This window comes from Cajanus cajan, chromosome 9 (genome assembly GCF_000230855.2).
Source record: "Cajanus cajan strain Asha chromosome 9, NIPB_CcT2T_4, whole genome shotgun sequence".
NCBI lineage: Eukaryota > Viridiplantae > Streptophyta > Magnoliopsida > Fabales > Fabaceae > Cajanus > Cajanus cajan.
Window position 1 is genome coordinate 1,151,337 of NC_138525.1, and position 15,755 is coordinate 1,167,091.

Genomic DNA, 15,755 nt, shown 5'->3' on the forward strand with positions numbered 1-15,755 from the left:
CACGGACCTCTTCAGGGTTGGAAAAACTCATACTTGAATTAACCTCTGAAGCACTCTCTGCCTACACACACAGATGGCTTTCGTGCACAAGATCGTTTTTGGGTATGACTGACTCTCGGCCACTTTTCTTTTGCTTTTTAGGAGTAGGATTAGCACCGTTCTCTTAGTTCTTTCTTTTAATCACGTAGTTATATTACTTTGATATTGTAACTCTGGAACATGATGCAAGTTGAACCATGATTTGTATTGCAAGTATCTTAATTATTCATTCTGTTCATCTTAGTATTTATATGTATGAAAATTATTGCTTGTTAATTATGGAAGAATCTTTGGAAACAAGTAATTACTAAAGTTGTTCACTCCTTTTCCTGTTCTTAAATCAAAAATCCTAAATTGAAACCATTTACGTGCTAGTTCGAGTAAAAAGAACCCTTAAACGTGTTTTCACCGTAAACAAATTGGCACGCCCGGTGGGACTCGTTTAATTTAGAACATAATTGGACTAGTTTTAGGTGTGTGGTTTGCATGAGATTAAGGAGTGGAAGAACTATGTCTACGTCTGATAATATGAACGTAAACCATAATAATGTAGATATAGAACAGCCTAACCCCAATCCTGATAATGTCACTAATGGGACCAGGGGGGCAAGATCTCCCCCTGTGTTGCTTGAAAACCATGCTAGGCATAATAATACCACTCAAGAGTTAGTAAATGTTACTAGAGAATACCCTTGGGGTATGCCACCTAATTGGCGGAGTACCCAACCTGCATATGTCGAAATGCCAATGCCTTTTATAGGGCCAAATTCACAAATGAATATATCCCCACAGGGATATAATCCTGGGCCAAATGGATTGGGTTTTGTTATGCAAGACCCGTATCAACATGTAGGAACGAGTCAGGAAGGTTCGTTAATTCGACAGGGCAGTTACGTACCCACTGGAATTAGTAACCAGGCTATGATGGCTCTTAGACAGCAAATGGACCATAGTAATCATGACATGGTCAATTTGTTGTCAACTCAAATGCATAACATTATGACTCCCCTGTATGAATTGATAAACAAAATAGGGGATAAACTAGGTGAGGGAACACCTTCGAGAGCCATGAGTGCGAATTTGAATGACAGAGAAAACCTTGGGGGGCATGGAAATTTTCAGAATGTAATTCGACCTAATGGGAATCCCAATGATCATTTAGACCAGATGGTGGAAAGAATATTAAATAGACATGGATTCGATGTAGGTCGAAACGAACGCCCATATTTCGTGTCAGCGTTTCCTGATTATATTACCTAAGCAGAACTACCCCGAGGAGTAAAAGTACCCAAGTTCTTGAAATTTGCAGGAGAATTGACTGAGTCAACAGTCGAACACATAGCTAGGTATGGAGTCGAATGTGGGGATTTAGCAAATAACGAACATTTAAAAATGAAATATTTCCCTAGTTCATTGACTAAACATGCTTTTACATGGTTTACTACCTTACCTCCTAATTCGATACACACATGGGTACAGTTAGAGGGTAGTTTCCATGAACACTTCTTTAGAGAGGAAACAAAAGTTAGTATAGTCGATCTGATGAATATCAAAAGACAAGATAATGAAACTTTGGATGACTATTTGAATAGATTCAGGCAATTAAAATCTCGATGTTACACCAATATACCTGAACATGAACTAGTTAGGATTGCGGCGACAGGGTTAGATTTCTCGATACGCTAGAAGTTAGTAAACGAACAGTTGAGGGATATGGCCCAACTGGCTGAAAAAGTGAGAAGGATCGAACAAATTAAACTAGAAAAAGAAAGGTTGAGAAAATTTGACAAATTCGTTCGAAAGGAGAAGGTAGCGTATTTAGAAAATTCATATCGTGGGGAAGATTCTAATTGGGAAGTCTCGAGTGAGGAGTTTGAGATCAACTTAGCAGAACTACGCCCTGGCCCTACGTATCAGTGTCAAATGTTAAAACCAGGAGATAATGTAGAAGGTAATTCGAGTAAGAAGTATAGTTTTGATGTAACGAAAGCGGAAAAAATATTTGATATTTTATTAAGAGATAAACAAATCGTACTCCCAGAAAATCATAAAATTCCCCCATTCGAGCAAAGAAAAGGAAAGAAATTTTGTAAATATCATAATATGTATGGTCATTGGACTAACAATTGTGTGCGTTTCAGGGATTTTATCGAAAAGGCGATTACTGATGGTCGCCTTGCTTTTGAGGAGAAAGATATGAAAGTGGACACAAACCCATTTGCTGCTCATACTGGATATGTCGAGCCAGTCTCGATAGGAGGGATCAATATGGTGGATGTCACCGTCGAAGAGGATGACAATATTGAGCCAATTTCTGATGAGAAGCTCGAGGAACTAATGGAAGATTTTGCTAAGGAGCAGGAGCCATTTATCCTAAAGAGGGGGATAGCTTAGTTGATTTCTTGTCGAAAAAGAAAGAAGTTGATAGAGAAGTGATGTTATGCCCTCGATGTAGTGCTGTATTTGATAGGGCTGCTGCTAAGGCTTTTGAGGAGTCAGATATGATGATGAATTATAAGGCTGAAAACCTACGACAAAAGCCTAAGCCCAACGTCGGGTTGAATGCTGGGTTAACTATGAGGCAGGTTCACATGCCTCAATATAACGCTCCAGTAGGAAAGATGGAGATGTATAATTCATCGAGGTTTGGCAACACTTTTGTTCCAAATGCTAATGTGCCTATTGGCAAATGGAATGCACCGCCAAGACCTATGGTCGGAGGAATAGGTCGAGGGAAACAAGTAATGGCTTATCCACGGAACCCAGTGCAAGGAAATCTAGGGAAATTCCCAACGGGAAGTTATGGTCGTGGCTTTCGACAACCTTTCAACAATTTGAGTAAAACTCAGTGGAGAAGACAGCAAAGGATGCGGAAAGCTACTTTTGAAGGAGTAAAAGGAAATCGTTTTTCGATCCCTGTTCCCCAGAGAGGAGAGTCATCTCAAAAGTTCGTTGACGATGATGATGACATGATCACTGATTGCTTCGAGAGTGGCTTCGAGGACTCTTTAGAGGACATTTGTGGGGTAGTTTCGATCTTACCAACTGAGTATGCTGGAGCCATGGAAGCTGTGAATGAACAAGAAGATATCCATCGAGAGGACTTCTTCGAGGACCCCAATTATGAGTCGAAAATCGTATGGGTTAGCCAAATATCAAGGGTTATTCCCAAGTTTAATACTGCTGTGTTCGATTCTCCTACTGAGGAGATGAAAGGACACCTCAAGCCTTTATTGCTGACATTGTTGATTGAGGGGCAAGAGGTAAATAAGGTTCTTGTTGATGGAGGGGCAGCTGTGAACATCCTACCCAAGACAATGCTGAAGAGGTTTGGAAAGTCCTTAGCGGATTTAAAACCTCACAACATAATGATTTCAGATTATGCCGGAAAGTCTTCTCAGCCTGAAGGTATGATTCTGCTCGACGTACAAATTGGAAGTGTGAGGAAGACTACAATGTTCATAGTAACGCCATCTAAGGCAAACTTTAACGTCCTGCTAGGTCGAGAATGGATTCATGGAGTAGGAGCTGTTCCATCCACTGTACACCAAAAGATATTTTTTTGGAATGATGATGAAGGGTTAGAGATGCTTGAAGCTGATCAGAAAACCTATGAAGTTGGGATGTATTTCGCGGACCAACAACTGACAGCGTTTGCGAAAACTAAACCTTTCGATGCTTACAATTCTAGAATGATGGATGAAGAAGAAGGCATTAAGAAGACGTTTTGCTGGGATGTAAGGAGAGGTTTTGTGATTCGAGCCGAGAAGGATTCGGCTCCACTTGAAGAATGAAGGATAAAGATCCTTACTCGAGCTTTTTAGCTCGAATATCGGCTTACGTAGCCGATCGAACGGCCAATATGGCCGAAGAAGTGCAAAGTGAAAAAGCATTTTTGAAGGAAGTTGATAAAAACAGTACGGCCACATGGGCCGATGAAAAACAAAAAATAGAAAATCAAGGAGACCAGGGAGTTTCCAACGAAAAAGAAAACCAAAAAACAGGAAATCAAGGAGACCAAGATGTCTCGAGCAAAAAAGAAGATCGAGGGAACGGAAAAGGCCACGCGGTCGAAAAAACAACAGAAAACCAAGAGCAAGAGCTAGATCCCAAGTTGGATTGTATCTTCGACGACTCACCGTTGGGATTCGAAAGAACGGAGAAAGAGGAATATAAGTTAGAATCTCAGGATCCACTTGAAGAGGTAAACTTAGGAACGGGTGAGGCTAGAAGAGTAACCTACGTGAGCAAGTTCTTGCAAGGAAACCTAAAGGAGGAATTGCTTCGAGTTTTACATGAGTATAAAGATTGCTTCGCATGGGATTACGAGGAAATGCCAGGATTAGATCGAGAATTGGTGGAACATAGGTTACCCACAGTTCCTGGAAAGAGACCTGTTAAGCAAAACCCTCGAAGATGTGCCCCTGAAGTAGTCGAGAAAATTAAGGAAGAAATTGAAAGACTGCTAAAAGCGAAGTTTATTAGAACTTCAAGATATGTTGAGTGGGTCTCGAATATTGTGCCTGTGACTAAAAAGAATGGAAAACTTAGAGTCTGCATTGATTTTCGAGATCTCAACAAAGCAACGCCCAAGGATGAATATCCTATGCCTATTGCTGAAAACATGATAGACGCAGCTGCAGGTAATGAAATTATGAGTTTGCCTGATGGTTATTCTGGGTATAACCAAATTTATATTGCAGCTAACGATGTGTCGAAAACTGCTTTTCGATGTCCAGGTGCCTTAGTCGTCTATGAATGGGTGATGATGCCATTTGGATTAAAAAATGCTGGTGCTACTTATCAGAGGGCAATGAATTTAATATTTCATGATCTAATTGGTAAGTTTGTACAAGTATATATTGATGACATAATTGTTGGGTCGAAACGAAAAGAGGATCATCTAAGCCATTTAAAATTATCGTTCGAGAGAATGAGAAAACATGGTTTGAAAATGAATCCACTAAAATGTGCTTTTGGTGTTACAGCAGGAGAGTTTCTGGGGTTTGTCATACACCAGAAAGGAATTGAAGTGGATCGAAACAAAACAAAGGCTATTATGGAGACTAAACCTCCATCGAACAAAAAGGAACTTCAATCTCTCCTAGGTAAAGTGAACTTTTTGTGAAGATTCATATCGAATTTGTCTGGTAAAACTAAAATCTTTTCTCCTCTTTTACGTTTAAAAAAGGAACAAGAATTTCGATGGGATAAAGATCACCAGAAAGCATTCGATAACATCAAAGAGTACTTGGCTCATCCTCCAGTACTCGCACCAATCTCTGAAGGGAAGCAACTGAAGTTGTACATTTCAACTAGTGATTCGACTATTGCGGGCATGCTGGCGCAAGAAGATGAAAATGGCATCGAGAGAGTCATCTATTATCTAAGTCGAATGTTAGTAGGAGCAGAAATTAGATATTCTCCTTTAGAGAAATTGTGTTTAAGTTTATATGTTGCTTGTACAAAGTTGAAGTATTACATTAGGACTCGTGATGTTGTAATATTTTGTCGAAGTAATGTGATTAAGTATATGTTGTGTAAACCTGTTTTACATTCTCGAGTTGGTAAATGGGCACTTGCATTAACTGAATATTCACTTACGTTTGAACCACTAAAAGCAGTTAAAGGTCAAGTACTCGCAGATTTTCTCGCTGATCACTCGAATGAGTCAAAAGAGATTTTATACTTAACCACGAAACCATGGCAATTACATTTCGACGGATCGAAACATGAGTCAGGTGCTGGAATAGGTCTTTTAATCCTAAACCCTCAGGGATTGCCGACAAAAGTGTCACTTAAAATGAACAAAAAGTATTCGAACAACGAAACTGAGTATCAAGCGTTGATAGCTGGACTCGAAATATTAATGGAGTTGGGTGCTCGAAATGTATTGATTCGAGGGGATTCACAATTAGTTGTCAAACAATTAACACAAGAATATAAGTGCTTAAATGAGAGGTTAATTGAATTAAAGGCTCGAGTCGTGCAATTACTTAACACTTTTGATGAAGTCGAATTACAACATATTCCTCGAGGCTCAAATATCATTGCAAATAGGTTGGCTCAAACAGCCTCAGGGTATAAAGTAAGTGAAGAATGTCTTGAGTATTTAATCCACACAGAAAATGAATTGGTGGAGCACCGAGAAATTATGAATGTTAGTTCAGTGAGTCAGCAAGATTGGAGAAGCGAATTGATCGAATACTTGCGAAATCCCAACCTAAAGGTAGAAAGGAAGATTAAACTCCAAGCCCTTAGTTATCTTTTACTGAACAATGAATTGTATAAAAAGGGTTTCGACGGAGTTTTATTCAAATGTTTGGGGAAGGATGAGAGCTACATAGCAATGGCGGAGATACATGAAGGTATTTGTGGAGCACATCAAGCTGGAAAGAAAATGAAGTGGGTATTATCAAGAAAAGGTTTGTATTGGCCAACTATGATCAAGGACTGTATCGAATTCGCAAGAAGTTGTGAAGAGTGTCAGAAACATGGACCGATACAGAGAGTGTCGGCCAGTGAGTTGCACTCGATTATCAAGCCTTGGCCATTTCGAGGATGGGCAATGGATTTGATTGGCCAAATACACCCACCTTCCTCGAAGAACCACAAGTATATACTAGTCGCCATAGACTACTTCACAAAATGGGTAGAGGCCATTCCTTTAAAAGAAGTCGAGCAAAAAGACATAATTGATTTTGTCGAAGATCACATCATTACAAGATTTGGGATTCCCCAAACAATTACTACAGATCAAGGCACAGTCTTTACAGGTCGAAAATTTGCTCAATACGCAGAATCGAGAGGAATCAAGCTAATAGCCACTACACCATATTATGCACAAGCAAATGGTCAAGTAGAGGCTGCGAACAAAGTAGTGATTGGTTTAATCAAAAAGCATATTTCCAATAAACCTCAAAGCTGGCACGAAACGCTGGTTCAAATACTATGGGCTTACAGGAATTCACCTCGAGATGCCACGAAAACTACTCCGTATAAGTTGCTATATGGACATGAGGCTATTCTTCCTGTTGATATTAATTTACAATCAATTCACATACAAAAACAAAACGAATTACCAGTTGAAGATTATTGGAATTTAATGTATGATGAGTTGATTTCTTTAGAGGAAGAAATGTTAATGGCCTTACAGAATCTCGTTCAACAGAAAGAAAGAGTTGAGAAAACCTATAATAAGAAAGTAAAAATGCAACGTTTTCGAGTTGGGGAATTGGTATTAAAAGTTATACTTCCCATGGATCAAAAATCTCGATATTTGGGGAAGTGGTCATATAATTGGGAAGGTCCTTTTTTAGTCGAGCAAGTATATTCAAAGAACGCATACGTAATTAAGGAGATAAATAATTCAAGTGCAAGCAAAGTCATAAATGGGAAATACCTAAAACATTTCCATAAGAGAGTAGAGGAATAATTGTTCAACACGAGGCAAAGATAAATTAAAAGGCTGAAAGACAGAAAAGAAGAACAAATTATTACAAAAATTGCTTCTTGAAGTCCTCGAAAGCTTTATAAGCTTCGTCCAAATTTTTCTTGCGAGATGCACATTGAGATTCTAAGTGCTTCTTCTGCTCCAAAGTCTTGGCTAGTCGAGAAGAAATAGCTTTGCCCTCTTCCTTAAGCCCTGTCTGATGTTGCTTGATTTCTTGACTCTTAACCTTCACACCGTCCTTCTTCGAGCGAGTTCTATCAAGCTCGTGCTTTAAAGCTTCGATCGCGTGCTCGATATCAGCCTCCTCCTTTTGCAAAGCCTGCAAAGAAGAGATCATGTCTTCTATTGATTTCTTGATGAAAATCAATTCATCTCGGAGTTGTTCGAGCTTAGCACGATCTCCTTCAGTCTCGACCTCAATTTGGGCTACTTCTTGATATGCAGTAGACCATTGAGTTCGAAGTTCCCATGCACGGCTAAAAGGCTTGATAAAAGATTGAAGCTCCAAAGAAATGTCAGAAGGAAGGTCTGAATAGCTCAGCAGGTCATCAAGCATTTGTTGAACTTCTGTTTTAAATTCAAGGATAAGGAAGGCTTGATCGAGATCTTCGACATATGCCTTCAATCGAAACGATTCAAGCAAGGGTTGGTACATGTTTAACCAGGCCAAAAAGGGCATTTGGAAGAGGAGGTATATACTTTGGACAAAATTTTTCGAAATTAGTTTTACCAAGAGAGTTTATTACCTTTTTCGAGCGTATGTTCCGTTGTACCATTTTCGATAAGGACACAGAAGCGTCAAAGATGGTGCGGTGTACATTGTCAGGTCGATAACAAACCTTAAAAAATTGTTCAAATTGATAAATGATAAGTTGATTCTTGAAAGTACCTGGTTGTTTAGGCCCCTGCGAACAAGAGAGAGGAGAGTTGATCAGCTTCTTCAAAAAGATATCGAAAGAGATAAGCTTATCAGTACAATACTGACACCACCAACGAAGGTAACATCTAGAAACTAAGAAAGAAGGTGAGAAGTTGCAAGGGGTAAGTGTAAGTTTCTTGTCAGGACGCAAAATGAATTGTAGAACCTCTTCATAGTTCCCAGATTCGACGCAGATGTCAGCGTCTATGCCTTCTTTTCGATGAAGGGGAAGAGGTTTCATCTGGCACAATCCAAATTGTCGGGCAAAGAGTTGAGGGTGGTAAGGGTAAACTCGAACATCTCTTTGCCTCATACCAGAAAAAAGTAGATCCTAAGATAAAAAGCCAAACCAAGTCTCGATCATATCTGAAGCAATATCCCCCACTTGGTTGTTTTGTCGAAGCCAAGGAGGACCTATCAAGGAAGGTCGAATAAACGGAGCCAAGTCTTCACTGAATTCCGTGAAGTTAAGGATAGTCTCTATGTAGATTCCAAAATTATTTACAGAGCGCTTTCGAGGGGTTAAAGTTGTCAGTCGAGCCCCTTCGAGTTCACAAGAAGAGGTAAAGATCGAAGAAAGGGAAAGTTTTTTTTCGAAGATGGCATTGAGCCATAGTTGAAGTAACCAAAGTGGACCAGAAAGATTTCGAGGGCCGAATTCGCGAAATAGACTCTCAGAAGCTTCATCAAGGCAAGTGTAAAGAGAAGCCAACAGCAGTTTACTTAAACAAATCTTCTTCTTTAAGTGTAAGGCTTGCGCAAGAGTATAATAGTACTTTGGTACTTGAAGAGAAGGCGTGCAGAAAACACAAGCAGATAACCAGTATAATAAAAAAGCAATATGTTCAGAAGGTGAAACGGAAGTCCCAGGTTGTCCCATATGTGCGTTTATGAAAGCTAAATAGGTTTTCTTATCCCAAGAAATCGAAAGGTCCTTGATCGAAATTTCATCGTCGAAAATATCAGGGTAAAACCTATCTCCTAATGGGGACAAGCCAGTGATAGCAGCAATATCTAACAAAGTGGGGCAAACAAATCCACAAGGAAACTCGAAAGCTCTTGTCTCCCTGTTCCAGAAGAAAAGTGCGGAAAGCAACATTTGGGGCTCGAAGAGATGTAGGTCAAACTTTGCAAGCTGAATGAATTCTGAAATCCCCGTCTTGACCCAAGACGAACTCATGGCATCTTCCACGCGTAATAACCATTGAAGATGTCTATCCTTGGTAGGGGGAAATGCTCGAAAAATCTTAGTGGTATCTTTAAATAAAGAAAGGTCTATAGAGGGCGAGTAGATGAAGGGCAAAGCAGAAGAATCCTCTGGAAGCATAGTGTTACCAAATTTTTTCTTGTTTTGACCCATGAATGGTCCTAAAAAAGCATGAATATTACCATTCTCAAGAGAGAAGGGAAGAAGTACCTGAGAATTGTAAATCTTGAGACTGGCTTCTTCCATGCCAGGGATAGGTACGAAGGTCTCTTTGCCTTCAGGGATGGTATGCACTGGGGCGTTAGTCATTAGCAACGCCCCTCCCTGAGTAGAAGTGGCTGCAGCAGTGGTGGTGGTTGTAGCAGCAGAAGCCATTGTTGTGGACAAAACTGGGGATGACCCAGTAGTAGGGGACACCGTTGAAGCTACGGCGGCAGAAGTGGAAGCAGCAGAAGAAGCCATGGACGTTAATTTAGCCAAAGAAAGGTAGAAGAAAGCAAAGGAGCACCGGAGAAAGGAAGAAGTAGAAGACTTGAACGTGAAGGAAGCAAATAGTGAAAACGGCGGTTAACCCTAGAGTGAAAAAGGATATAAAGGGGGTAAAAAATCTGATGGGCTTAACAAATGAATTTTTAAAATTTAATGATTATAACAACTGTCAAATATTTTGATAACAGCAAAAGAGACAAACACGCGCCGTATATGCAGCTAATGTCACCTCAACGGTCATGTACATTAAATGCTGATTTTAGTGCGAGCCAGAGTAGGGTTTCATCGAAAGAAAATACTCCTATTAGAGATATTAGTTAAAGAGAACTTAGATAGGAATTCGAATCTTTCTAGAACGAACAATCAAGATCGAATTCCTAGGGGGGCATTTGTTGAGACCACTCGAAGTGATGAGACTCGAAAACGGTTTGACTAAAGGCATTGCCTCAAGACTACCATACATGGAAGAATTATAACTAGTCCTAGACGGGGGTACTCGAGATAAGGTCGAATTGAGATTCGAGAGCATTCAAGCTGGAAACAAGACTTCACATGGAAACATTCAAGATAGGGTCGAACATAACGCACTTCGGAAAAGTCGAACAAGGAAATGGCTAAGCCAGAAGCGGTTATCAAAATCAAAGGAGAGAATAAGAACACGTGGAAAAAGCGGTTTAAAGAAGTTATTATTCTGAACCACGTAGCAAATGTAGTGGGTAGCAGTTATGGGTTAAGAGCATACGTGTACGGAATTAACCACTCATTATGTCTCTATAAATAGAAAGATCACGGACCTCTTCAGGGTCGGAAAAACTCATACTTGAATTAACCTCTGAAGCACTCTCTGCCTACACACACAGATGGCTTTCGTGCACAAGATCGTTTTTGGGTATGACTGACTCTCGGCCACTTTTCTTTTGCTTTTTAGGAGTAAGATTAGCATCGTTCTCTTAGTTCTTTCTTTTAATCACGTAGTTATATTACTTTGATATTGTAACTCTGGAACATGATGCAAGTTGAACCATGATTTGTATTGCAAGTATCTTAATTATTCATTCTGTTCATCTTAGTATTTATATGTATGAAAATTATTGCTTGTTAATTATGGAAGAATCTTTGGAAACAAGTAATTACTAAAGTTGTTCACTCATTTTCCTGTTCTTAAATCAAAAATCCTAAATTGAAACCATTTACGTGCTAGTTCGAGTAAAAAGAACCCTTAAACGTGTTTTCACCGTAAACACAAGGATAATAGCCAAAGGCAAGTGTTGATACACTAATTTTGTTCAAGAATATTTGAAGCTTCAATTGGAGACAGATAAAGAATTCAACGTTCAATTCATCGGAGAAGATGAAGAGTGTAATGTTAGAGTTTTTTTATTTAAGCTTGTTGTAGAGCTCTTATTAAGTTAAAGTGTCAAGGGTGTTAGGTATAGTAAATAGAGTTATATAGTCCCTCTTAATGTGGCGAGTCAAAATTTAAAGAATTACCAGAGATAACATATTTAGTGTTCGAGTGTCTCTCAAACAAGATTGTATTTTAAAGAAGATACATGTGACATACAAATTTTTTTTCTTGCGTGATAACGTTTGAGAGATGCTTTTGAAATAAGTTTTTTAATTGATTTGTCAGTCTAATATTAACCGATTTTGTTATGACCACATTTTTGCTTTATTTATTTATTTGATCTTAGTGACCAGAATGTACTCGAAACAATTACCTCACGTTGGATTAATAATGTTCATTTTTATAATTAGATCTATCAAACTTAAGACCTTTATTCAAAATTGGTGTCACATTTATGACTTTAGCTTTTGATAGTTACTTTTTTGCTTCAAAAGCTTCGATCTTTACAAATGTCTAGCTTTATATTTTCTTCCCCGTGCTTATTATTTTATTGAGAGCTCTAGATCTCTTGACCTTTCCTTTTGCATTTGATGTACTTTGAGTAGGTGAAAGGTCTTTTATTGTTTTGTTTGAGAGGGGTTTAGTTATTTGTTGATGCAAGGTGGTTTTGACGTTTCACTCTTTGCCTAGTTAAGCTCTTTTGCCTTTAGGATTTGTGTTGTTTTGGTGAATGATTCTTTCTAAGTGGAAAGTCAAGTGTAAGGGGTTTTTATTAGGCCAAGTTTCTTTTTTTGTTGGCCTTCTTTTCCAATTCCATATTTTGAATGGTGGTCTCTCATTCACTAAACTAAAGTGCGATTGTGAGCACAAATTATCTCGCATCTCAATTAGCTCATACTTTTATCAATAATTTTTTTGGCTTGCCACCGGAAAAGTAAAAGCATACATGTAATAACTAGACACTTTGAAATATAGGAAGTTATTTTTATAGGATTTTTCAAAGTAATTTATTAATTATATTTGTAACACTTTTTTTTATGTTTTAAATTAATTATATGATTAGTTGTGAGTTGTTGCTTTAGAATTATGGAGTCAAGAGACCTTAAGAGTTTAGTTGTTACTGAATTAGTCTTAGGTATAGTTAAGTTAGTTCAATTTAAAAGAATAATATATAAGGTTTTCTTAAGACATGAACCTCATAATAAGTTCATGTTTTAAGAAAAAAAATTCTAGAGAGAAGTTCTTTGAATCCAAATTTTCTTCTCCTTCTTCTAAGTTGAAAATCTTTCCTTTCTTCCTTCCTGTAGCTGATTTACTAAGCTTCTAGAGTTGGAAATCTTAAGTCAGAGATCGTATAAGGTTTGTTTCTTCTCTATTTTTCTTCTCGATTTGGATCCATAAGGTAAGGGGAACTTTGTGGTTTGAATCATTTGATGTTCAATGCTTGTTGTAATGGTCTGAATTCATCATTTGAATGTTTGAATTTGGAAGGTTATGAATTGAATATGTTGTGGAAGGTGCTCATGAAATGGTGTTCTTGAGTCACTTTGAATTTATGAATCTTGTTGGTTGCATGTTATTTATGATGTAGTTTTCAAGCTATTTATGGCACCTAGATGTCGTGTATCATGTTGCATGTTGGTGGATTTTTGGTTTTCAGGTAGATTGGGCAAAATTGAGCTTCCACCAAGTGCAAAACTCATTGTCATGTTGAACACACCTTCATGACGTCAAACGTGGTTCAATGTTAGGAGTTCTCATTCTCTTGATGTTGGACGCAAAATTGGTGGCATTGGACTTGAGGTGAGAGAATCATTTCTGCCTAGGTCAACATCAAGTGCTAATGAAGTGGCATTAGATGTGAATCAGGTAGATACCTTCTGCCTAATTAGGGTCAAGTGTGGGTAATTGTCACATTAAGTGTGAGAGTGTGGGAGACTCTCTACCTTAACCACATTGGACACGGGTAGTTGGATATTGAATGTGGGTGAGACAAGAAGCCCCTGGCTCAATGGTGCTAGATGCCTAAGGGATGGTGTCGGGCACAAGTTGCATGATTTTAATGTGATGTTTTAAGTTGTTTTATGATTGAAAGATGATGATTAAGTTGTAAAGTCGTATGATGTTATAGTTGATCAAGTTGTTAAGTTGCTGGACATGGTGTAAATACATATTTTTGTTGATATACATAAAAAGTATAGGAGAGTAAAGGATGTTTTAGAAATTAAAATATCTCATTGTGGATATAAGTTGGGATGTTTCGAGAGTCCAATTGAGAACCTTTTAATAAGTAAGTTGGCTTCTGAATGGGTAGTTGTTTTAAGTTGTCTCCTTTAGGTATTATGTGGAATCGATATGTGAGTAAGGTTGAGACATACATGTATAAAGTAACCAATTGAATAAAGTACAAGATTGGGGGTTTAGTCTCTAACTGAGTATTGGAAGGACGTGATATTTAGAGGATAATCGGTGGAATAATCCCATAAGGAGCTTAATATTGCAAGCTAATGTCGTCGTAGGTTCATACCTAAGTTGTTCTACCATAACAGTAGTACTAAACTTCATATTTTAAGTGATGAATCTTGAGATATCAAATTTGAGTTGTAAACCTAACACTCTTTGAGGCCGAAGGTTGTCTATACTTGACCTGGTTGCAATGGGTCAAACGTTATGATTCAATAAGATCTAACTACTTAAACTGTTCATCTCTATTGTAAGAGATCTCCTAAATTGATATGCATGACGATGCATTAGTTGTTTATTGTTGTTAGAATATGTTACTAAAATGAAGTTGTTAAGTACGTTGTCCCATGTTGTAAGTTGTATGTGTTGTATTATTTAGGGTTTAAAATATTAAGTTGCTTGAGTATTGATTAAGTTTCCTATTTTGTATTGTCACAAGTTGTTTAATTGGAATTATTATGTTGATTCTTTTCACAGATTTATTCTTGCTTATTTTTCGTGTGATTGAAACTATAATGATCACTTGGTATGGGAGTAAGGCAAGATTAACAAGTTGACTTGTTTAGCTAATGGAGGGTCTTCTATTGATAACTCCTTTTATTGTCATTATGATGTGGCTTAGTAGTTGTATAGACGCTTGATCGACAACTGTGTTATTTTGTGTACAATTATGAAGTTTGTGTACAGGGTATGTATGTAATCCCTTTTGGAGATTTATTGATTTTCAATTGTTTATTTACTACCCTATACATGTATAGCCTTGCATGAATGACTAAGTAACTATTACATGAAAACTTTAGGATAGTTGATTTAAGTTAGTATTTCCATTATGTAATTGTTAAGCTATACCAAATATAAGGACCTATTGAGTTGTTACAATATTCATATTAGAGAATATAACTATTTTTTTTTTATATGAAAGGATATTAATGTTTATATGAGAGTCATTAATATTTAAATTACAGAATAAAAATATATGGTGAGATTATTTTTTTCACATCAAAATATATTAATATGTAAATTACTATAGATGAATATTACAATGGAAATTACACATTAATATAAAATTTTATGTTTTAAAGATAATATATATTGTGCACAAAAATGAGTTAATTTGTTACTTTAAAAATAGATTTTTTTTAAAAAAATAACAAATCAAATTTATTATTTTCATACATTTGTTTCAGTTTTTTAAATTATTCTGAAGAAAACCAAATCTAAAATCTTATTAATTAAACATAAAAAATTGTTTTGAAATGTTTTTGGTGTGACTATTTTGACTAATTTTTTATAAAAATTAGTTGTTTCTTAGGGTGTAAGTGGATAATGATTTAGCCACAAACTCAACCTACCTAAAGCAATCCAATTACATTTCTGTGAGTTGAGTTGAATAACTTTTTTCATTAACCAATTATAGTTAGGTTAAACAATGGGTTAAGGGATTTGTTATGCAATGAGTTCGAACCAACCCAATCTATAATGAATTATTAAATTAAATTAAAAATATTATACGCAATATAACACATAATACACTTTAAACAATTTTATATTGATTTTTACTTTATGGTGTGTTTGGGGAAAGAATTTTAGAAATTTAAGAAATCTGAAATTCTTAAAATTTGAATTACTTTAATTTCAATTTCTATCATTTTTTAAATGTTTTGTTTGGATACATCAAATCAAATTTCTTAAATTTTTAATTTTTAATTTGGATATGATAATTTGATTTTCATCAAAAACAAAATTGATTATATATATATATATATATATATATATATATGCACACACATACACACATTGAATTTAGTGGTAGGAGTTAGAGTAGAATGCACATAAT